The 25,779-nt window shown below is 44.6% G+C and overlaps 1 protein-coding gene across 2 annotated transcripts in view; it reads right to left on the reverse strand.

Moving 5' to 3' along the window:
• The window catches only part of tanc1a (tetratricopeptide repeat, ankyrin repeat and coiled-coil containing 1a), a 229,619-nt gene extending 207,747 nt beyond the window's left edge, over positions 1-21,872 (reverse strand). The window contains exon 1 of one of the 2 annotated variants that reach the window (XM_067987420.1): positions 21,788-21,872. The gene's annotated coding sequence lies outside the window, so the exon portion shown is untranslated. The remainder of the gene's footprint in view (positions 1-21,787) is intronic. The other variant, XM_067987421.1, reaches the window with a different exon arrangement.
• Positions 21,873-25,779: the final 3,907 nt, after the last annotated feature.

Consider the following 25,779-nt stretch of genomic DNA (forward strand, 5'->3'; position numbering starts at 1 on the left):
CAAAATGCACTCTGGGTGGGGGACTTCAATGTCCATCACCAAGAATGGCTCGGTAGCACCACTACTGACCGAGCTGGCCGAGTCCCCAGCTGCCAGACTGGGCCTGCGGCAGGTGGTGAGCGAACCAACACGAGGGAAAAACTTACTTGACCTCATCCTCACCAATCGACCTGTCGCAAACGCACCTGTCCATGACAGTATTGGTAGGAGTGACCACCGCATAGTCCTCGTGGAGATGAAGTCCCGTCTTCGCACTGAGGACACCATCCAACGTGTTGTGTGGATTACCACCGTGCTAAATGGTGGTAGTGCTAAATCAGAACAGATCTAGCAGCTCAAAACTGGGCATCCATGAGGCGCTGTGGGCCATCAGCAGCAGCAGAATTGTATTCCAGCACAATCTGTAACCTCATGGCCCGGCATATTCCTCACTCTACCATTGCCAACAAGCCAGGGGTAAAACCCTGGTTCAGAGGAGTGTAGAAGAGCATGCCAGGAGCAGCACCAGGCGTACCTAAAAATGAGGTGCCAACCTGGTGAAGCTACAACTCAGGACTACATGCATGCTAAACAGCGGAAGCAACATGCTATAGACAGAGCTAAGCAATTCCACAACCAACGGATCAGATCAAAGCTCTGCAGTCCTGCCACATCCAGTCATGAATGGTGGTGGACAATTAAACAACTAACGGGAGGAGGAGGCTCTGCAAACATCCCCATCCTCAATGACGGCAGAGTCCAGCACGTGAGTGCAAAAGACAAGGCTGAAGCGTTTGCAACCATCTTCAGCCAGAAGTGCCGAGTGGATGATCCATCTTGGCCTCCTCCCGATATCCCCACCATCACGGAAGCCAGTCTTCGGCCAATTCAATTCACTCCACGTGATTTCAAGAAACGGCTGAGTGCACTGGATACAGCAAAGGCTATGGGCCCCGACAACATCCCAGCTGTCGTGCTGAAGACTTGTGCTCCAGAACTAGCTGCGCCTCTAGCCAAGCTGTTCCAGTACAGCTACAACACTGGCATCTACCCGACAATGTGGAAAATTGCCCAGGTATGTCCTGTCCACAAAAAGCAGGACAAATCCAATCCGGCCAATTACCGCCCCATCAGTCTACTCTCAATCATCAGCAAAGTGATGGAAGGTGTCGTCGACAGTGCTATCAAGCGGCACTTACTCACCAATAACCTGCTCACCGATGCTCAGTTTGGGTTCCGCCAGGACCACTCGGCTCCAGACCTCATTACAGCCTTGGTCCAAACATGGACAAAAGAGCTGAATTCCAGAGGTGAGGTGAGAGTGACTGCCCTTGACATCAAGGCAGCATTTGACCGAGTGTGGCACCAAGGAGCCCTAGTAAAATTGAAGTCCATGGGAATCAGGGGGAAAACTCTCCAGTGGCTGGAGTCATACCTAGCGCAAAGGAAGATGGTAGTGGTTGTTGGAGGCCAATCATCTCAGCCCCAGGGCATTGCTGCAGGAGTTCCTCAGGACAGTGTCCTTGGCCCGACCATCTTCAGCTGCTTCATCAATGACCTTCCCTCCATCATAAGGTCAGAAATGGGGATGTTCGCTGATGACTGCACAGTGTTCAGTTCCATTCGCAACCCCTCAAATAATGAAGCAGTCCGAGCCCGCATGCAGCAAGACCTGGACAACATCCAGGCTTGGGCTCATAAGTGGCAAGTAACATTCGCACCAGATAAGTGCCAGGCAATGACCATCTCCAACAAGAGAGAGTCTAACCACCTCCCCTTGACATTCAACAGCATTACCATCGCCGAATCCCCCACCATCAACATCCTGGGGGGCACCATTGACCAGGAACTTAACTGGACCAGCCATATAAATACTGTGGCTACGAGAGCAGGTCAGAGGCTGGGTATTCTGCGGCGATTGACTCACTTCCTGACTCCCCAAAGCCTTTCCACCATCTACAAGGCACAAGTCAGGAATGTGATGGAATACTCTCCACTTGCCTGGATGAGTGCAGCTCCAACATCACTCAAGAAGCTCGACACCATCCAAGATCAAGCAGCCCGCTTGATTGGCACCCCATCCACCACCCTAAACATTCACTCCCTTCACCACCGGCGCACTGTGCCTGCAGTGTGTACCATCCACAGGATGCACTGCAGCAACTCGCCAAGGCTTCTTCGACAGCACCTCCCAAACCCGCGACCTCTAGCATCTAGAAGGACAAGAGCAGCAGGCACATGGGAACAACACCACCTGCACGTTCCCCTCCAAGTCACACACCATCCTGACTTGGAAATATATCGCCGTTCCTTCATTGTCGCTGGGTCAAAATCCTGGAACTCCCTTCCTAACAGCACTGTGGGAGAACCGTCACCACACGGACTGCAGCGGTTCAAGAAGGCGGCTCACCACCACCTTCTCAAGGGCAATTAGGGATAGGCAATAAATGCTGGCCTCGCCAGTGACGCCCACATCCCGTGAACGAATAAAAAAAAACCCTGTAATCTGCATTGTTCGAACGAGAAAAGACCTAATTTTTCTGTCTTTCTTCGTATTTGTATTTTCTGAAAGCAGGCAGCATCCTCGTGATTCTGTGTTGCACGCTCTCTAAATCTATTATATGGATTCTGCTCCCTCTGACTCAGCCTTAAAAATATTCAATGACTCTGCCTCCACCACTCTCTGGGGAAGGGAGCTCCACAGACTTACTGCCCTCAGAGAAAGAATTTCTCCACATCTCAGTCTTAAATGGGAGACCCCTTATTTTTAAACTGTGGCCCCAAGTTCTAGTCTCTCCCACAAGGGGAAACATCCTCTCAGCATCTACCCCTTTAAGTCCCCTCAGGATCTTATGTTTCAATAAGATCACTTCTCATTCTTCTAAACTCCAGTGTATACAGGCCCAGCCTTTCCTCATAAGATAACCCCCTCATCCCAGGAATCAGTCGAGTGAACCTTCTCTGAACCGCCTCCAAAACAGTTATGTCCTTTCTTAAATAAGGAGACCAAAACTGCACACAGTATTCGAGATGTGGTCTCACCAATGCCCTGTACAACTGTAGCAAAACATCTCTACTTTTATATTCCATTCCCCTTGCAATAAATGACAACATTCCATTTGCCTTCCTAATCACTTGTTGTACCTGCATACTAACTTTTTGTGATTCATGTACTAGGATACCCAGATCCCTCTGTACCTCAGAGTTCTGCAATCTCTCTCCATTTAAATAATATACTGCTTTTCTACTCCTCCTGCCAAAGTGGTCAAGTTCACATTTTCCCACATTATATACTCCATCTGCCAAATTTTTGCCTACTCACATAACCTATCTATATCCCTCTGCAGACTCCTTATGTCCTCTTCACAACTTACTTTCCTTCCTACCTTTGTGTCATCAGCAAAGTTAGCAACCGTACATTCAGTCCCTTCATCCAAGTCATTGATATAGATTGTAAATAGTTGAGGCCCAAGCACTGATCCCTGTGGCACTCCACTCATTACATCTTGCCAACCTGAAAATGACCCATTTATGCCTGCTCTCTGTTTCCTGTTAGCTAACCAATCCTTTATCCATGCTAATATGTTATCCCCTACACCATGAGCTCTTATTTTGTGTAATAGCCTTTGATGTGGCACCTTGTCAAAAGCCTTCTGGAAATCCAAGTACACCACATCCACAGGGATCCCGTTTATCCATATTAGAGTTCTTTGAGGAAGTAACAAGCAATAAATTAGTCAAACACGATTTCACTTTCACAAAGCCCTGTGGACTCTGCCTGATTGCACTGAGATTTTCTAAGTGCCCTGCTATAACCTCCTTAATAATAGATTCTAGCATTTTCCCTATGACAGATGTTAAGCTAACTGGCTGTAATTTCCTGCTTTCTGTCTCCCTCCTTTCTCAAATAGGAGTTACATTTGTTATTTTCCAATCTGATGGGACCCTTGGAGAATCTAGGGAATTTTGGAAAATTAATACCAATGCATCTACTATTTCTGCAACCACTTTTTTTAAGATCCTAGGATGAAGTCGGTCAGGACCTGGGGACTTGTCAGCTTTTAGTTCTAATAATTTTTTCAAAACCCTTTCCCTGGTAATTGTAAATGTTTTAAGTTCCTCCCTCCCTTTCACCTCTTAATTCACAATTATTTCTGGCATGTTATTTGTATCCTCTACAGTGAAGACAGATGCAAAATATCTGTTCAATTCATCCGCCATTTCCTTATTCTCCATTATTAATTCCCCAGACTCATTCTCTAGAGGACCAACGCTCACTTTACTTACCAGAATCAGAAGATGACCAAATGGTATGGGTTACAACATAGGGCTGGTGAAAGTTACAGAGGCACGGTATGAAGAGGCCTGAGGGATTTATAAACTATTAGGAATTTCAATTCAACATACTAGGGGATAGGGGGTTATTGGAGGTTAGCTAGGATACGTAATTGCTCTGGGGCAGGATGTGGACAGCAGAGCTTTGGACATATTGTAATGGAGCTTGGGAGGCCAGCCAGAAACCGAACAATACAGAACTTATCTTTAAAAAAAAATGGAATTGAGTCAAAAAGCTCATGGTTAAAGCAAGTGATTTGGCACAACAAAACAAATCTAGGGAATTTCTACACCACTTGAAACACAATTTGTTGCCCTGGTATGGCAATTTTCCATAAAATTTCCAAGAGGCAGTGAAAGTGCCACTGAGCAATAAATTATTTGCTCTACTCCTAGTGCAATTTATGAATTCATGTGGGTATTTATCCACCACAGCTTCAATGCTATCACCAGTCTAAGCAATACATTATGGATGCTGCTTCTACAAAGACAATTTAAATAATAATTTTCAAGTTCTGATATAAAAATTAAGACCACCTCCTCCTTCTCCTCTGTCTACCAAGAGTCTGAACCCTTTCAGGTTGTCGCACAATAAGCATCTGTGGATTGTCTACACTAGATTTCAAGCAAATGAAGATGGACCAACTTGGGCAGGAGAATGCATTTAAGGGGATGCTATATAAGTTCATAAGGGAGAAAGGAAGAGCAGGTTATGCTGATAGAGTTAGATGAAGAGGAGTGGGAAGAGGCTCATGTGGAGCTGTTGGACCGAATGGCCTGTTTCTGTGCTGTACATTCCATGCAATTCTCTGGAAAAAGAAGCATTTCGTGTGAAGACTGTCATTTTAATCAAGTCATGGGTGATAAGTGTATCAGATGGCTGCAATTCAAGCTACATGGATAACAGAGTCCAAACTGCCACAAGGAACAGTTACTCATTTCCCCTCTATAATGCATTTCCTACATAAATTCCATTTATATTGTAATGTTTTTTCCACAATGCACCACTCAACAATATTTTTTTACATATTCATTCCAGTGGACCTTTTGGAGCATGGGGACTGATACCACACTGCACAACCAACCAATGAGTAGGCCATAACAGAACTCTAAACTCCATCAATGCCAGAGATCCACGGCCTTATACACAAAATCCAACCCCCCATGCTAAAAATCCAAGCCCAGCTATGCAGTAAAAATCTACGTCAATGATCCCCCATGCCACTTTGCTCTTCCAGGCTTTTTTTTCCTACTTCCCCACATCCTCTTCTACGCCCTGGCCTGATCTATCACAGTCTGCTTCCTGCTGCTCTTTTTGCGCTCTGTGCCCTCTCTGCTACCACCATTGCTGCTGCTTCTCCACCCACCAAAGCTGCTCCTGCCACTCCTGTATCTCCTGCAGATCTTGCTGTTACTGGGACCAATGTTGATGGCAATGTATTCAGCAGTGGATCAAGAAGTTGGAACCATTCAAGGAAGCCACAGTTGCACATTGATGTGTAAATGGAAGAAAGGAACTGCAGACAGCATTGAGGGAACTCACAGGCCAGATTTGGTCCACAGGTTGCATCTGGAGTGCCACTATGCTAGGTCAGGACAATGGAGTTACTTAAGATACCTCTACGTGTATTAAAATATAAGAAAAATTCTGAGAAAAATCTAACGCCCTGATGCATTGCATGGATCTGGTCAAATTGCTCTGCTAAAGGGTTTAAATATCCAGGGAGTCAAATTAGGAAGTTTAGAGAAAGTGAGGTCAGGCTGAACTATTTCTACACAAAGAGTAATAGAGTTGTGAAATAAGTTACGAGGGAAGGACAATGAAGCAGGTAGTACACAGCAAATTGCATCGAGAAATGGGATGTGATGAAAAGGCAGGTCGGTGGGGTGAAAGACAGACTGGTTTGTTTGGACCTAATGCTAAAGAAAGAATCTTGTTTTATTTTGCAACTTATTTGCTCTTTCCCTTTATGTTTAGAATGCAAAAGATCTTTCAGCCCATCAACCTAACCTATCGTGAACTCTATCCAATCTATTTAATCGTCTGAGGGAACGTTCTCCAGAAATACTCCCTCAAAAGTAATGAAGTAAGCTGCAAAATACATACCTACAGGCTCATAAGAACCTGCAAGCCTTACTGCTTTTTTCCAAATCTGTCCTTTCTAAAAAAAAATCACTCTCAGGATGTGGGCGTTGCCCATTCCTAGTTGCCCTTGAGGTGGTGATGGTAGGCTCTCCTGAACCGCTGCAATCCATGTGGTCGTGGTGGAGGTGCTCCCACAATGCTGTTAAGTAGGGAGTTTGAGAATTTTGACCCAGCAACACATGTCCAAGTCAGGGTGGTGTGTGACTTGGAGGGGTGGAGGTAAGAAACAGCAAGGGAAAGAAATCACTGGTGGGAGTAGTATACAGGCCTCTAATAGTAGCTACACTGTAGGGCAAAATATAAATCAGGAAATAAGGGGGGCTTGTAAAAAAGGTAATGCAATAATCATGGGCGATTTTAACTTTCACATAGATTGGACAAATCAAATTGGCAAAAATAGCCATGAGGAGTTCATAGAGTGTATTAGGGACTGTTTCTTAGACCAATACGTCAGGGAACCAACCAGGGAACAGGTCATTTTGGATCTGGTAATGGGTAACGAAACAGGATAAATTAATGATCTCAAAGTAAAGGGTCCCTTGGGAAGCAGTGATCATAACATGATAGAATTTCACATCCAGTTTGAAAGCGACGATCTTGGGTCTGAAACTACTGCATTAAACTTAAATAAGGGAAATTATAAAGGAATGAGGGCAGAATTGGCTACAGTGGACTGGGTAAACAGATTAGATAGTATATTGGTGGATAAGCAGTGGCAAACATTTAAAAAGATATTTTATGACTCGCAACAAAAATATATCCCTGTGAAGAGGAAAGACTCCACAAAAAGGGTGAACCAACCATGGCTAACTAAGGAAGTCAAGGATGCTATCAGGTTAAAAGAAAAAGCATACAACATGGCAAAGATTACTGGTAAGCCCGAAGATTGGGAAAACTTTAAAAACCATCAAAGGATGACTAAAAGAATAATAAAGAGGGAGAAAATAAATTATGAGAGTAAACCAGCAAGAAATATAAAAACTGACAGTAAAAGCTTCTACAAGTATATAAAAAGGAAGAGGGTAGCTAAAGTAAACATTGGTCCCTTAGAGGATGAGACTGGGGAAATAATAATGGAAAACAAGGAAATGGCAGAGGAATTGAACAGATATTTTGTATCTGTCGTCACAGTAGAAGACACTAATAATATACCAATAATAGTAGAAAATCAAGGGGCAAATGGGAGGGAGGAACTAAAAACAATCACTATCACTAGAGAAAAAGTACTAGGCAAACTAATGGGTCTAAAGGCTGAGAAGTCCCCTGGACCTGATGGCTTGCATCCAAGGGTCTTAAAGGAAGTGGCTGCAGAGATAGTGGATGCATTGGTTGTAATCTTCCAAAATTCACTAGATTCTGGAAAGGTTCCAGCGGATTGGAAAACCACAAACGTAACACCCCTATTCAAGAAGGGAGTGAGACAGAAAGCAGGTAACTATAGACCAGTTAGCCTAACATATGTCATTGGGAAAAAGCTAGAATCCATTGTTAAGGAAGTAGTAGCAGGACATTTGGAGACTCATAATACAATTAAGGAGAGTCAACGTGGTTTTATGAAGGAGAAATCATGTCTGACAAATTTATTAGAGTTCTTTGAGGAAGTAACGGGTAGGGTGGATAAAGGGGAACCAATGGATGCAATATATTTGGATTTCCAAAAGGCATTCAATAAGGTGCCACATAAAAGATTACTGCACAAGATAAGAGCTCATGGTGTTGGGGGTAATATACTGGCATGGAGAGAGGATTGGCCAACTAATAGAAAACAAAGAGGCGGGATAAAAGGGTCATTTTTAAAATGGCAATCTGTAACTAGTGGGGTGCCGCAGGGATCAGTGCTGGGGCCTCAACTATTTACAATATATATCAATGACTTGGATGAAGGAACAGAGTGTCTTGTGGCCAAATATGCGGATGATAAAGATAGGTGGAAAAGCAAGTTGCAATGAGGACACAAAGTGTCTGCAAAGGGAGACCGACAGGTTAAGCGAATGGGCAAAAATTTGGCAGATGGAATATAATGTGGGAAAATGTGAAGTCATCCACTTTGAGAGGAAAAATAAAAAAGCAAAATATTATTTGAATGGAGAAATACCACAGAATGCTGCGGTACAGAGGGATCTGGGTGTCCTCGTGCATGAAACACAAAAAGTCAACATACAGGTGTAGCAGGTAATCCGGAAGGCAAACGGAATACTGGCCTTTATTTCTAGGGGGATGGAGTATAAAAGCAGGGAAGTCATGCTACAACTGTACAGGGTGCTGGTGAGATCACACCTGGAGTACTGTGTACAGTTCTGATGCCCTTATTTAAGGAAGGACATACTTGCATTGGAGGCAGTTCAGAGAAGGTTCACTCGGTTGATTCTGGGTATGGAAGGGTTGTCTTATGAGGAAAGATTGAACAGGTTGGGTCTATACTCATTGGAGTTTAGAAGAATGAGAGGAAATCTTATTGAAACATACAATTTCTGAGAGGACTAGATAGGGTAGATGCTGAGAGGATGTACCCCCTCATGGGGGAATCTAAAACTAGGGGGCATAGTCTCAGAATAAGGGGTCGCCCATTTAAGACGGAAATGAGGAGGAATTTCTTCTCCCAGAGGGTCGTGAATCTTTGGAATTCTTTACCCCAAAAAGCTGCGGAGGCTGAGTCATTGAATACATTCAAGGCTGAGTTAGACAAATTTTTGATCAGCAAGGGAGTCAAAGGATATGAGGAAAGGGTGGGAAAGTGGAGTTGAGGTAAAAATCAGATCAGCCATGATCTCATTAAATGGCACAGCAGGCTCGAGGGGCCGAATGGCCTACTCCTGCTCCTATCTCTTATGATCTTATGGGTATTTGGAGGCGATGGTGTTTCCATGCACCTGTTAACCTTGTCCTTCTAGGTGGTGAGGTTGCAGGTTTGGGAGGTGCTGCAGTGCATCTTGTAGACTGTACACACTGCAGCCACAGTATGCCAACGGTGAGAGTGGATTTTTAAGCCAGCGGATGGGGTGCCGATCAAGCGGACTGCGTTGTCCTGGATAGTTTCAAGCTTCTTAAGTGGTGTTGGGAGCTGCACTCATCCAGGCAAGTGGAGAGCATTCCGTTATACTCCTGACTTGTAGGTGGTAGTGGGGCTTTGGGGAGTCAGGAGGGGAGCCACTCGCCACAGAACAGTCAGCCTCTGACCTACTCTAGTAGTCACGGCATTTATGTGGCTGGTCCAGTTAAGTTTCTGGTTAATGGTGACCCCCAGGATGTTGATGGTGGGGTACTCGATGATGGTAATGCAACTGAATGTCAAGAGGCGGTCGTTACACTCTCTTGTTGGAAATGGCGATTGCCTGACATGTGTACCGCTTCTGTCCTATATCTTGAAAAGGATTGTTCCACTCTAAAAGAAAAATAATTTCTGCACATCTGTAGGCATGTACTCTAGGCATATAGTTGCTGTAATTGTTCATTGTTTGTGAGCAAAAGCAGGAGAATCCTCCCCAACCCAAAAAAAAATTTCCTCAGATCTGGGAAAGCAAGCTTAACCCGGAATCAAGTAGGATGCGAAAGTTTTACAATTCCAACTAGGCTTATCCCTCAACTAACATCTAAAAACAAATTATTTGGTCATTAGCACATTGCTGTTTGTGGGACCAAGCTGCACACAAATTGGCTGCCATGTTTCCCACGTTACAACAGTGACTACACTTCAAAAGTACTTCACTGGCTGTGAAGCGCTTTGGGACATCTGGATATCGTGGAAGACACTATATAAATGCAAGTCTTTTTTCACCTATCCAATTTAAGCTTCATTGTTTATGTTTTTTGCCTGAACCACTAACCCTGGAAGTGAATTCCACAGCCTCACAACTATCAAACTTAGAACAGGTAGGCCATTCAATCCCTCGAGCCTGTTCCGCCATTCAATTCGATCATGGCTGATCTGTACCTCAATTCCATTTACCCACCTTTGTTCCATATCCCTTGACACCCTTACCGTACAAAAATATATCAATCTCAGTCTTGAAAGTTTCAACTGACCCAGCATCCACAGCCTTTTCAGGATGAAAATTCCAGATTTCCACTACACTTGTGTAAATAAAAGTGTTTCCTGATTTCACTCCTAAATGGTCTAGCTCTAAATTTATCATGCCTTCTCATATATGTATTTCCTCATACCAGGCATCATCCTAACGAATCTATATAGCACCCTCTCTAAAGCCTCAATTTTTTAAAATAAGGAACTGTTCCATAGGTAAACACTACAAGCACATTTTGATTCATGATTAATGCAGAACATGATATTAAAGATGTTGTAAAAGAAAACTATATACATATGCAAAATATGCTTAATGCAACCCAATGGCTTTGTGCGTAATATGTGCCACTTGGTGTGGTACCAAAGCATACAAACCAGATTGGATCCCTTGTCCGTGCCGAGTCAGGTAATCAAAGCAGGGACAGCGGCAGCTATGCTACAAATGGCCTACATTAGGATTCCTACACCCGATCACCATCCAGTGACCTTGCAGGAAAATGCACAAAGTCTTGGGTGAGAACACCACTAGGCTCATCTGAATAACTATATTTGATTCTGGAGGGCAATCACCGTCTGTGTGTCTCGGCTAACTTGAGCCATGTGTCAAAGGGCCCAGATACCTGTGCAATCGTATCGCAGCAAGAATCAGGGCCTTTAACAATGGAGGAAAGAAAATTATGACGGTAAACAGATCACAGCATATTCCTTTAAGTGAATGGGCTCTTTGTAAACATGTTATCTCTAAGGCTGCTCATTAAGTCAGCATTTTAACTGATTAAAAAATGACTTCCTTTGGTAAATACTAAATAAGTCATAAAGATCTTCAAATATCTGCAATAATAAATTACTGACATAACCTATTTAAAAAGTTACTAAATATAGTATATATGGTACATAAATCTTTCAATGCCAACAGAAGCAGAAATTCTACTCTACAGATAAATAAAAACAATTCTAACGATAATTTGAAGCACAACCTTCATTTGAATCAGCATCCCAAGATATTTTGTTTCTCAACATGCGTAGAGCTGTTTTGCTATCGCCTTCGCCTCCATTTTTAGACCAAGTGGGTTTTCTCCTATGAATCAAACCCATTCTTTTGCATCCAGCATTCTGGACCACTCCCTCTGGCCTCTTTCTTTTCATTAAGGACTACCATCATAACACCGTACATCTCTATTTCTCTACTCCCCTCTCATTCACCATCTCCCTCTGAACTTACTGCATTCTGTTCTCTGAATTCCAACCCTATTATCAAACCTGCAAATAAAGGGGCCATATGGTAAAAGGACCTCTACCTGGCTGAGGTTGAATGCCAACTATCTTCCTCTAAACCATGACCCCACTACCAACTTTGATTTCACAGATTTTTAACAATCTCTTCACTTCTGAAGATCTTCCCCTCCCCTACCTCCATCTCCACTCTCAGTCTCCTAACCTGCACCACACAAATTGGAACTGTCCTAATAGACTAACGATTTCAGCCTGGTCCTGTCCCACTGAAATAGCTTCTTTTTATCTGCACTCCATTTCCTGTTTTCCCCCACCCCGTCGAGTCTCCACCCAATTACATCCCTCTGCCACATACAATTCCTTCACAGTTCCATCCCTCAAAGATCGTCTCTAAGTCCGATGCTTTTTCCTTATACAGCATCCCACATAGTCCACATCCACCACTGCCCTCTTCCCCCGGCTTAATTTCTTTTAACTCCATTCACTTCATCCAGATACAAAGTGTTGCCATGAGAAACTTGGAGTTGCCTCAGCAATGCCTGTTTTTTGTAGTGTTTGTGCAACACTCCCCATCCGAATCAAGCACTTGTCCCATTCCTCCACTACACTGACGACAATGTTATTGCTATTTCTGGTCTGAATGAGAATTTCATTGACTACGCCTCCAATTCCCACCCATCCCTCACCTTTACATGGCCTATCTCTGACTCTTCCCCTTCATAGACATCTCTCCCTCCTTCGCTGGCAATAAGCTTTCAACAGCTATCCATTACAACCCAAGACTCCCACAAATACCTCTTGCCTTTTTTCCTTGTATGGACTTTTGCTATGCTTTTCACCATCTTAGCTATTTACACATTCTTCTAATACCTTTTCAATGCCTCATACTAACAGATTTCTGCTTATTAAGCAGTTTGCAGGTCATCCAACCCATTAGCTTACTCTCTCTGATTAGTGTATCCCACCCTACAAGCTCAAGTCAACATCAGTTGGTCGCTGGCAGAGTTGCACGACGTCAATCAGGGTGTAATCCAAGATACAAACAAGTGTAGGCACCACCACAGCATGAAGCAGCAAAGATCTGTTGGGGGTTCCAGCAGAGGGGAGAAAAAGTATTTAAAAACCTCAGACAAGTGTGGTGGAGGGGCTCTACTATATACAATAAAGGATAAGTAGATAAGAGGCCTCTTCAGCAATATTGCACTGATCAAAACAAAAATAATGTAACCAGACCATTCCACACACATCATCGTCAAATCATTTTTAATCCCTTCCTTTTAGGTTCACTTGCTAAAATTCTCGATTAGCAAACTTGCAACAAATGCACAAGAGCAGCCCAAAGTGACTCATGCAACAACCTTCTCTCTAATCCTGTTCATAAGTCCCCTGCTTTCACTTGGCTCCAGGAAGATCACGTGGGCAAAACAGAGCTGAGATTGTATATCCTGCTTCTTGGCGGCACATTGCATTGAGCATCATTACTTTGTTAGCCAAAACTTGACCAAAAGAAGTTAAATGATGTTAGGTCCTGGTGCTTAGGTCCAAAAGGGAAAAGGATACCAAGGTTTGGTAGGAAGTCCTTGGATGTGGGAGGAATGGGAGAAGGGTCCCATGGTACTGGAGAAGTGAAGTGGGTACAACAGTATGGCAGCATTGGAAGTGGGGCAGGCCCAGCAGAATGTGGCCCAACCAGCCACCAATTTGTTCCTGGCAACCAGCTCCTGTTCGAGCTTGAAACTGCTTAAGCACAGAATCAGCTGGTACTGAATGTATGCCAGCACACAAATTTAATATTTAACGTGGGCCTTTGTGCTTAAAATCAGCTTCAGGCTGGAATCTAGCCTGACGGTTCAGGATCTCCGGGGGAGGTGGGTACACGATAGCTGAGAACTGGCTAGGGCTGGAATGGCAAAAAGGCTGCCTAACACTGGATACGGTGGGCTGACAGCTGGAAGAGACATGGCAAGGAAATATGGGGTGTGGGGGAAAGCAGAGCGTTGGGCCTGCCATCCAGGAGCACACAGTGGGGAAATAAAAGTTAGCAGTGCTAAAACAATGCAGTCAGAGGAGGGATCCAGGCAGGTACAGAAGTGGGCCTTATGGCAACCGCAGCAGCTTAAAAGTTAAAAAAAAAACTTAAGAATATTGTAAAAAGGGCAGAGAAGTTTCTGGGAGCTGGTAGACCAACCAACGGTCCTAGTTCAGCAAACCTTAGTCAGGTGGCACAGCTTTGAAGATGCAAATTAGCAGCTGGGAAGATTCAATTTAAGGCAAGTATTAAAAAGTATGTTAGGCGCATTAGGCAGGCATAAAGGAAAAAAGCACAACACCAGAATGTTACAGAAAGTAAGTGCACTTAGAAAGTGCATGTATGTGCAGTACTTTAATATATCTTGCATATAGCATATGTCCGTAACATTTTGTTAAAGATGTAACAATTTTTTTTTAAAGCCAGTGGCCAAACTAGACCCTGAAATTTATAAGCAGTTACTCACAATTGCTCTATGAATGTTTATAGCATTCTACAATTTTACTTAATGCAGTGGCTTTAAACTGTCAGGCCACATCAGTACCTAAACATCATAGCCATGCCCCAGACCTAGAGCATTCACTGTCTTATGGCATATAGCACATAAATCACTGGCCCTGATAATGCGTTATGTCAATCAAGTAAGTGAAATTGCATTTTTATTGAGGTATTATGCAAATGCTAGCAGTACTTCCAGATTCAAATTGTGATTTATCCATATTATGTTTGTTTACCTATGTGCTCAATTTAATAACTTTTTAAATGTAGAAACCAGAAGCTGATGTCTCCGGTCACAGGTACATAGGTGGTGTATAGCATAAGTGGGTAGGCAAATGGGTAGTGGAAAGGTTTATATCAGAAAATATTGTTCTGGGCACCTGGAATCGGTGGGAGGAGTGCCCGGGTATGGGAAGAGCACAGAGATGTTGGTGTTTGGGAGTATTCGGTAGGGTGCTTACTGGAATTGGGGGGTGGGGAACGAACCAGGGTCTGGGAGTACTAGACGTGGTGAGTTGGGAGTGTAAAAGTGGTGGGATGGAGGTGCTGGGTGCGGCAGTGATGGGAGGGTGGGTGCACTGGGGTGACAGAAATGGGGTGTGGGAGCATTGGGACAGGTGGGTTACAGACCTGGGAGCACAGAGTAATGTGAGCTGACTGGAAGCAATAGGAGCCAGTGATGAGATTTGTCCAATAGCTACCAAAGTGCTAGCATTCACGTTAGGATGTATATGGGTACCTGAATACTGGAAGAGGTTGCTGCAGTCTGGGACCATTGGTGAGAGTGAGGAACATGGGGTGTGGAAGCAGGGGTTTTAGTTACACAGTATTGAAGTAGGAAGGAGGTGCAAGGGCCTGGGATGACTGATGAGAGGGATCTTGGGATCCAGGAGAACCAAGAGGGCAGGGTAGTAAGGAGGGACCTAGGGTCAGGGAGATTTAATTGGAGAATGGGTGAAAGAGAATAAAGATCATACACCTTCATGAATTCCCCTATAAAATTCAGAAGACAATATATTATTTTGCATTTCAATTTAGTTACTTAAAGCGCTTATTGTACTTACAATGTATGCATAAGTGCACTATATGCTTTAAATAATTAAGTCATGGCTACCGGGTAAGCAGTTTGTAAAAACCCACAACAAAAAAAATAACCATAACTACATTCTTGGCCATGATTGGGAAACATTTTTTAAGTTCTTTAAAGGGCTTACAGCGCTTTTACTATCTTAGGGCTTCTGTCGCAGAGGCAGATTATCGGCGGGGGGGGGGGGGGGGGGGGAGATGGAACATATGGGCACGTGGCAGCAGCAAGGGGTCAAAACCAATATTTTTAGAGGCCTCACCGGGGGGGGGGGGGGGGGGGGGGGGTGGGCGGGGTACCGGTTACGCTGTGGAAACCAGCACCACAAATTAGGAGCTGGGAGGACTCAATCAGAAGTAGGTATAATAAATTATAAGTAAGCTCAAGCTCAACAACTTTTATGGGAAGTGTACCCCGGGAAAATATTACATTTGCACAAAGTCAACACTATACTCAAGATTTTTAATATACGACTCCTGTGGTGTAGCTCATTATGAGTCAAAGTTTACACTGTTTTATGGTACGTAACATATAATTTATGATTAATAAGGCAATTTGACTTATTCAGAGTAATTGGAATGTTACTGATGTTTTGAGGCTCAAATTCTATGAGTGTGCATACTTAAGTGGAAACTATAAATCAGTAGCCTTGATTACTTTTAAAAAACTATGTAGTTAATTTTATCTCACCTTTTTTCAATGCCCAGAAAAAAGGTGGCAGATAAAATGTTCCAATTATAAATAGGTAGGAGATAAGTTCCAGGAACTGTGTAGCAGTAGTGCAGAGTTGGGGAATTGTGGGGGTTGGTAGTTTTGGGAGGATTCAGACTTGGGGTTATATGTGAGCATAAGCAGAGATATGGATAAGAGTGTTTCAAAAAGCTGCGGGGTGGTTGTGGGATGTTGAAGCACTGGGAGAACAGTTCAACATTGGGAAAGGATCACATCGTGAGAAGTAGATGTCTGGGCACGGTTCTGGCAGATGGGCAGAGTTCGAGGTGTTGGAGCAGTGGGACGTCAATGTGGCAGTGATGGAAAGTGAACTTGGGATTGGGTATGGAAGCAAAATGGAGTGGGTGTGGAGATGGAGATTTTCTTAGGGATCACACATGTGGAAAGGCATGGGCGTCCAAAGGGTGGGGAGTCAGTTGGAGGGAGTGGGGAAGGGGGTCGGATTTCTTAAAAAAAGGGTTTCCCAGCAATGACGTAACCACTCATGAGGAAACTGAATAAATCAGTGCGTCCCTCCCCCAACCCCCATCACAACTGGTCCCTGGTCTTCCCTCCTCCCTCCGCAACTCCCTATATGCCCAACCAGTGCTGAAAGCCACATTTCTGGGCATCGCTGGGATACGGCTATAAATTTGGCGGTATATAGTATACCGGTTTTAAAAGCATAAGGCCAGATTTCAGCACTCGAAGAGGATTGGGGATAGGGGAAGAAGCTCGATCATGCAAGTGTATCAGCTGCAGCTCAAGGGTCATGGAAGGGATCCTGTGTGTACATCACAACACCACCTATCTTGGAGATCTCACAATAAGTGAACAACATCACAGCTGCCCTTGGAAGATTGTGTTAAGTAAATGGAATAGAAAAATGTAATTGAGACACATTATGGAAATAGCATAACAGGAATGAATTACAAGTAGTAAATGTAAACAATTTTACAACACCAAGTTATAGTCCAGCAATTTTATTTTAAATTCACAAGCTTTCGGAGATTTTCTCCTTCCTCAGGCAAATGTTTCAAGAGCTCCTTGAAGCCTACGCATTTATACATATTGAACAATACATGGTGTTTACAGACTGCCCCTGCAACTGCCCGTTGCCAAGGCAATCACCGTGTTCAGACAGAGAGGTGTCACCTGCAGAACCCCCGAATACACATTCAACAAAAAAAACAAACAGGGAAAAAAAAAGAGAAAAAAAAAACACAGAGAGAGGCAGAAACATCCGGAAGGCAGAGAGAGCCAGCAAATGACCCATTATATTAAAAACAGATAACATTTGTTCGCTGGTGGGGTAACGTGTAGCGTGACATGAACCCAAGATCCCGGTTGAGGCCGTCCTCATGGGTGCGGAACTTGGCTATCAATTTCTGCTCGACGATTTTGCGTTGTCGTGTGTCTCGAAGGCCGCCTTGGAGTACGCTTACCCGAAGGTCGGTGGATGAATGTCCATGACTGCTGAAGTGTTCCCCGACTGGGAGGGAACCCTCCTGTTTGGCGATTGTTGCGCGGTGTCCGTTCATCCGTTGTCGCAGCGTCTGCATGGTCTCGCCAATGTACCATGCTCTGGGGCATCCTTTCCTGCAACGTATGAGGTAGACAACGTTGGCCGAGTCACAGGAGTATGAACCATGCACCTGGTGGGTGGTGTCATCTCGTGTGATGGTGGTATCTGTGTCAATGATCTGGCATGTCTTGCAGAGGTTACCGTGGCAGGGTTGTGTGGCGTCGTGGACGCTGTTCTCTTGAAAGCTAGGTAGTTTGCTGCGAACGATGGTCTGTTTGAGGTTGGGTGGCTGTTTAAAGGCGAGTAATGGAGGTGTGGGGATGGCCATAGCGAGGTGTTTGTCCTCATTGATGACATGTTGAAGGCTGCGGAGAACATGGCGTAGTTTCTCCGCTCCGGGGAAGTACAACCTCTGCAAGACATGCCAGATCATCGACACAGATACCACCATCACACGAGATGACACCACCCACCAGGTGCATGGTTCATACTCCTGTGACTCGGCCAACGTTGTCTACCTCATACGTTGCAGGAAAGGATGCCCCAGAGCATGGTACATTGGCGAGACCATGCAGACGCTGCGACAACGGATGAACGGACACCGCGCAACAATCGCCAAACAGGAGGGTTCCCTCCCAGTCGGGGAACACTTCAGCAGTCATGGACATTCATCCACCGACCTTCGGGTAAGCGTACTCCAAGGCGGCCTTCGAGACACACGACAACGCAAAATCGTCGAGCAGAAATTGATAGCCAAGTTCCGCACCCATGAGGACGGCCTCAACCGGGATCTTGGGTTCATGTCACGCTACACGTTACCCCACCAGCGAACAAATGTTATCTGTTTTTAATATAATGGGTCATTTGCTGGCTCTCTCTGCCTTCCGGATGTTTCTGCCTCTCTCTGTGTTTTTTTTTCTCTGTTTTTTTTCCCTGTTTGTTTTTTTGTTGAATGTGTATTCGGGGGTTCTGCAGGTGACACCTCTCTGTCTGAACACGGTGATTGCCTTGGCAACGGGCAGTTGCAGGGGCAGTCTGTAAACACCATGTATTGTTCAATATGTATAAATGCGTAGGCTTCAAGGAGCTCTTGAAACATTTGCCTGAGGAAGGAGAAAATCTCCGAAAGCTTGTGAATTTAAAATAAAATTGCTGGACTATAACTTGGTGTTGTAAAATTGTTTACAATTGTCAACCCCAGTCCATCACCGGCATCTCCACATCACAAGTAGTAAATGCATATGGCAAGTTTTAATATACGACAAGTAGATCCCCATGGCATTGCTCACTGAGTCAGAGGATTCTCTCTTTTATAATAGGTAAGATATTAATTATCAGGGCCACTGATTTACATTGATTAAATAAGTCAAGTTCCACTTTTTAAAATACACTGAGATTCAAACTAGCACTCTTCACAACCTCAGGGCATCCCAAAACACTTCACAATCAATCAATTACTTTTAATGTGTAGTCACTGCTGTACTGTAGGGAAATACAGCAGCCAATTTGTGCACAGCAAGATTCCACAAACAAAAATGAGATGAATAATGCTCTGTTTTAGTGATGTTGCTTGAAGGATAAATGTTCGTGAGGAAACCATAACTCCCCCACTCTTCTTTGAGCACATAATCTATGCTATCACTTCAGTGCACTGCTGGGGGAGTTGAGGGCTGCTGCATTTACCTATAAAACAGCCACTGCACTTCAAAGTATTCATTATGAAGCATGATATAGTATTATAGAAATGCAAGTCCCTTTTTCTTTATTATTTACATTGAACAAATAATTTTGATAACAAAATGTGGATGGGGAGCTTCAAATAACAGGGAACAAGCAAAGCAAAAGTAAAACATTCCAGTGGTTGGAGTTTTTTTTTTAAATTCACAGGATGCAGCCATCACTGGCAATTATTGCCCTGAAACTGAATGGCTTGCTCAGCCACTTCAGAGGGCAGTTAAGAATCAACCACGTTGGTGTGGAACTGGAGTCACACTGAGACCAAATCAGATAAGGACGACAGGATTCTTTCCCTAAAAGGATATTAGCGAACCGATTGGGTTTTTATGACAATCCAGCAGCTTCAATGTCACTTTTGATTGACAGTTTTTTTTAATTTCCAGACTTTAAAAAAAAAGATCAAATTCTCAAACTGCCACGGTGGGATTTGAACCTAAGTTCTCTGGATTATCAGTTCAGGCCTTTGGATTACTAGTCTAGTAACGTAACCACTACACCACCATACCCTTACATGAAGTGAAGATGGTTCCAAATGGACTGGAGAGTCGAGAGTCATGATGTCAAACTGCAGATATCATTTATTGTGGACAAAAGAAATGAGAGTGGAGAAGGGGAATCAACAGTGGGGATACAGGATTATCGGTGGACTATAAAACAACTGAGGAAGGGGTTTTGGGCATCCTGTCTAACAGCTTGTTGAGACAATCAATGTTCACCAGCAAGATATTCGGATGCATAACCAGATTTGGACTCAATCGTGGGCAAGCAGAATTTGGTGTAGAATGGGATATGGTTAGCAGAGTTTTAGATGAAGAGGGTGGAGGAAGGGAGGCCAGCCAAGACAGCATTAAGATCATCAGGATCAGAGGCGATAACGGTCTGAATGAGGATTTCAATGGCAAATAGACAGAGACAAGCAATAGGCAATTTTTTATTTGTTCTCAGATTGTGGACGGCACAAGCAAGGCTGAATATGGGGCAAAAGAAGACTGCCAATATTTAATTGGAGAAAATTAAGGCTCATCCAAGACTGGATATCAAACAAGCAGTCTGACAAAAAAGAGGCAGTGGAGAGGATTGAGATAAATGTGAAGGTACAACAAGGTGTCATTGGCATACATGTGGAAGCTGATCCTCATGACGGTGGATGTCATCGTAAAAGGGAAGCATATAGCTGAGCAGGTGGGGGACACGGATGGATCCCTGGACTCCAGAGGTGACAATGCAGAGTGGGAGGAGGAGTCATCGCTAGAGATGCTGTAGCTACAATCACATAGGTAAGACTGGAACCAAATGAGGACCGTCCACAGAGCTGGACAATGCAGGGGAGGCACGAGAAGAGAATGCTGTGGTTGACCATATCAAAGGCTGCAGAAAGACAGCTAAGGGAAACTGCACCAGAGTCAGAGAAGAAAGAACTTGATGAGTCTTTTGGTGCAAAAAAAATTAAGAGATGAGAGTAGTTTTTAGACTTCGGCAAACAGAACTGCAAAAATCTTTTCAGGTCCTGTACATTCCTGCGCTCCACCTTCATTATATGATAAAAATGGTAATATCTTATGACACCATAAAATTGTATATTTCTGTCATTAAAGATTTATTCAATTTTTATCTTCAAAAATGAATAGGCACATTTGGTAATACTAAGTATTTTTGAAAGGGTGAATAGTACACACCACGGTTGTATGGCACCTTAACTTAGTTCGCTTTAACATCTGATTCAGAGTTATATTCATGATTTGAACAGTTCGCATTAGCAGGACATGCTTGCAATTTATTTAAAGCTGCGTCTGCTGTTCACTTTCCTACTTGTTACATAAATTTAAGTACCGTCCGAAAAACTATTGTTCATCTACGAATTTTAATTGCGAACATTCCTGAATATAATCTGAAATTAGCTAAAGCCTTAATTTTAATTAAATGCTAAAAGAAGTGAAATTCAGAAGAACTTAAAATACAAAAAAAAACCTCCAAAACATACAGCTGCTTGAGTGATTGGGATCGTCTGCTTCCCACCCGTCCACATCAAACAAACTTGCTCTTTTCGCGGTCAGGGCGTTCCCAGTGGGTCAGGAACAAGTCCTTGCATTTCCCCGCTCGCAACCAGTCCGCACCCTGCCGTCTCCAGCCAGTGACACACGATCACTCCCCACCCCCACCAACCCAAACAACAACCGGGCAATAATAATCTGACGGGCCCCGCGGTCTCCAACAGCCCCGTTCTCTCCTCGCACAACTTTTCCAGAACTTTCCGATAGATAAATCAGAGCCGCCGCGGTAACGGGGGGGGGGGGCGGGGGGCGGGGGTTCGGCCCAGCGGCGGCTTCAACTCGCCGACATTAATTATCCAAAATTATCCCACGCAACTAGCTCGGGAAAAGTTCGCGCAACGATTAACAAAAAACACCTTCCAACATGCCGCACGAAGCCAGCAGGAGACTCGCCGTGAACGATGGCGGACTCGCCCTTGGTTGAATTTTAAAACTTACCGACAACAGAAAAAAAACTTTTCTATTTTTCAGTCGCCCTTCACCACATTACCAGCCAGCCGAGCTCGGCTCGCCTCCCACAGACACCAATGAGGTCATTGGCAGGAACCTCAACGTGAACATTCTGATCCCGCCTCCTGCCCCGATCCTCATTGGTTCATTTTTACCGTTTGCAAATTTTCACAGACCTTCTCCAACGAATGATTGGTCAATGGAACGTCAGTCATAGTTAGACCGCGCCCATTTAGTCGGAGCCCACTGTTACATATCAGGCAGCAGAGTGATGTGCTGAGGTTGAGGAAGAAAGAACGAACAGGAACTACTCCGTTGTTAGTTAGATACAAAGTCATTTTTAATCCCTGCACAAACCTCAGTAGTGAAGTGACAGCCAGCATAAGCGTAGGATACAAGCAATAATGCCTAATAGATTAAGATAAAAGATAGGCTGGACTATATTATAAAATAGTCACACTTCGGAATAGAAGTAACAAACTTGTAATTGAAGTTCCAGCAGTTTAACATTTTGTCCTCTGAATCATATTCCAACCTGTGTTATCGTGGAAGTTGAACCATCTCCCCTGCCTGACCTTCAACAGCATCATGGATTAGAAGCTGAACTGGACCATCCCAACCAACACTCTGACCACAAGGATTTTTTTTATGTTGAGGGGAGTGACAACTCCAGGTTTGAAAGAGAGGGGGACAGTCCGAAGGAGAGAGAACAGTTTATAATGTCAGCTAGCATAGGGGCCAGGAAGGAATGTTGGGCAGTCAGTAGTTTAGTGGGAATAGGGGAGAGAGAACAAAAGGTGGATTTCAGCCAAGATAAGCTTAGCGAGGACAAGAGGGGAGATAGAGAAACTAGAGAAAGATGTGGGGTCAGGGCTAGGATGACTGGAGCCTTTGGGGAGGTTTGGTTTGTGGACAGGGTGGAAGAGGCAGCTAAACAGATGGTGTTAATGTTAGTGACAAGTCCATGAACTCCTTGCACTCGTTGAAGGTGAGGGTGGAGGGGGCAGGGGAGATGGGTTTAAAGATGACAATTGGTAATAGAGAAAAGAAACTGTGGGTTTTCTTTGTATTCCAGGAGAATCCTGGATTAGGGAGTAGTTTTTGTAGAGGTGGCAACATTCAGTCACAGACAGCTCCTTCAGCTGGCAAACCAGCATGTTTTGGGCGTACCATAGGGCTTCCTTCACTGAGTTGATGGTCTTCCAGCCACAGGTGATATGTCTCAGTATACATCCCAGGGAACAGCCCGTAGAGCACAGCGTCCTATGTTACTGAACTGTTAGGGATGAACTAGGACAGATACCAACAAATCTCTCTCCACACCCTCTGCGTAAAGAGGCAGCCCATCAGGAGGTAGAAGACTGTCTCCTCCCTGCCACAGCCTCCAGGGCAGTTTGCGGTAGTTCCATGCATGTTGGAAGGACTGCACTGGGAGACTCTCTCACCACCAACCAGGCTACATACTGGTGCCTGTTGGTCAGTTCCGGTGACGAGACATTCTGGCAAATGGCTTTGACTGGTCAGGGAAGGAACTGATCAAGTCTATCCTCTCAATTCCTTGCAGGACTCATGTTGACCACTGTTTGATGGCCTTGTGGTCAAAGGGGTTCCTCCTCAGGAACTTCGGCACCTGGGACAAGTAGGGAGGGGTGGTCCAGCTGGACGAGATGTCTTGTGCCTGCTCAGCTAGACCCAGCCTTCTCAGTGTATTGGACAGGTAGAAACCCAGCAGGTAATGACACTAGGTGTTTGCGTACTGGGGCTCTACACATATCCTGAGGCAGCCACACACACACACAAAGGTGGCCATCAGGATCAAAGCGCCATTGGGGGACGCTTTTTCCCCCCCCCCCCCCGCTCCCTCTGTCTGGGGTCCCGTACACTGTAATCCTGCGCATGCATTCTACCTTGGACCTCTAGACAAAGTGGAAGATAGCTCGGGTGACTTTGACGGCGGAGTTGTGGGGAATGGGCCAGACCCTGGCCATGTAGAGCAACACTGCGAGTGCCTCAAACCTGATCACCAGGTTCCTGCTGGAGAGGATTACCCCACCCACATACCAAGCTTCTGTTTGGCTTTGGCAATCCATGCCTCCCAGTTCTTGTGCAGGCCAGGGGCCCCCGAACTAGATCCCCAGCACCTTCAGGTAGTCAGACCTGAGTGAAGGGGACAAAGGATCGGGTCTCCCACATGCCAAAGAACACGGCCTTGCTTTTATTTCAGTTCACTCTGGGTCCCCCGCAGGTCAGCTCAAAATTGTCGCAGATGCCCATCAGTATGTGGACCGACTTCTATTCGGAGCAGAAGACGGTGCTGTCATCTATGTACAGGGAGGCCTTATCCGGAGAACCTCCGCTGCCTGGGATAGTCACCCACCCCCGATACCCGCATCCTTCCTGATGGTCGCGGCACATATATACATGATCAATTAAGGAAATAATAGAATGATCCAGGCAGTTAAGGGACTGCTGGCACCTTTACCTCAAGTCAGCAATAGGAATTGCCATGAAGAGCAGCTCAAATTAGTTATGCAAGATACAGTGATATACTGGTCTTAAACTGCTCATTCCTTGCTCAGATAATGCATTCAAAAGTTTACTCTAACAAACACCTCACTAATATGCAAACATACCTTTAAAAAATATTCTTGGCATATCGACATCACCAAGACCAGCATTTACTGCCCATCCCCAGTTGCCCTCAAGAAGCCGCCTTCTTGAACGGCTGCAGGCCGTGTGGTGAAGGTATTCCCACAGTGCTGTTAGGTAAAGAGGTCCAATATTTTGACCCAGCAATGATGAAGGAATGGAAATATATGTTCAAGTCAGGATGGTATGAGACTTGGAAATGACAGAAACATAGAAAATAGGAGCGGGAATAGGCCATTCCGCCCTTCGAGCCTGCTCCACCATTCAATATGATATTGAGATAGAGGGTCAGCCACTATTATATTCCCGCTCTCTCCCCATACCCCTTGATGCCTTTTGTGTCTAGAAATCTATCTAGCTCCTTAAATATATTCAGTGACTTGGCCTCCACAGCCTTCTGTGTTAGAGAATTCCACAGGTTCACCATCCTGAGTGAAGAAATTTCTCATCAGTCCTAAATGTCCTACTCCGTATCCTGAGACTGTGACCACTCGTTCTGGACCCCCCAGCCAGGGGAAACATCCACCCTGCATCCTGTCAGAATTTTATACGTTTCAATGAGATCCCCACTCATTCTTCTAAACTTTAGTGAATACAGGCCAAGTCAACCCAATCTCTCCTCATATGACAGTCCTGCCATCCCAGGGATCAGTCTGGTGAACCTTCGCTGCACTCCCTCTATGGCAAATATATCCTCTCTTAGGTATGGAGACCAAAACTGCACATAATACTCCAGGTGTGGTCTCACCAAGGCCCTGTATAACTGCAGTAAGACATCCTTGCTCCTGTACTCAAATCCTCTTGCAATGAAGGCCAACACACCATTTGCCTTCCTAACTGCTTGCTGCACCTGCATGTTTGTTTTCAGTGACTGGTGTACAAGGACACACATGTCCCTTTATAAATCAACATTTCCTAATCTATCACCATTTAAATAATACTCTGCCTTTCTGTTTTTCCTTCCGAAGTGGATAACTTCACATTTATCCACATTTTACTGCATCTGCCACGTATTTGCCCATTCACTCAACTTGTCTGAATCGCCTTGAAGCCTCTTTGCATCCTCCTCACAACTCACAACCCCACCTAGTTTTGTGTCGTCGGCAAACTTGGAAATATTACATTTGGTTCCCTCATCCAAATCATTGATATATATTGTGAATTGCTGGGGCCCAAGCACTGATCCCTGCGGTACCCCACCAGTCACTGCCTGTCACCCCGAAAAAGACCCATTTATTCCTACTGTTTCCTGTCTGTTAACCAATTTTCAATCCATGCCAGTATTTTACCCCCAATCCCATGTGCTTCAATTTTGCATACTAACCTCGTGA

The sequence above is a fragment of the Heptranchias perlo genome, chromosome 7 (assembly GCF_035084215.1).
Source record: "Heptranchias perlo isolate sHepPer1 chromosome 7, sHepPer1.hap1, whole genome shotgun sequence".
In the NCBI taxonomy this organism is placed as follows: Eukaryota; Metazoa; Chordata; class Chondrichthyes; order Hexanchiformes; family Hexanchidae; genus Heptranchias; species Heptranchias perlo.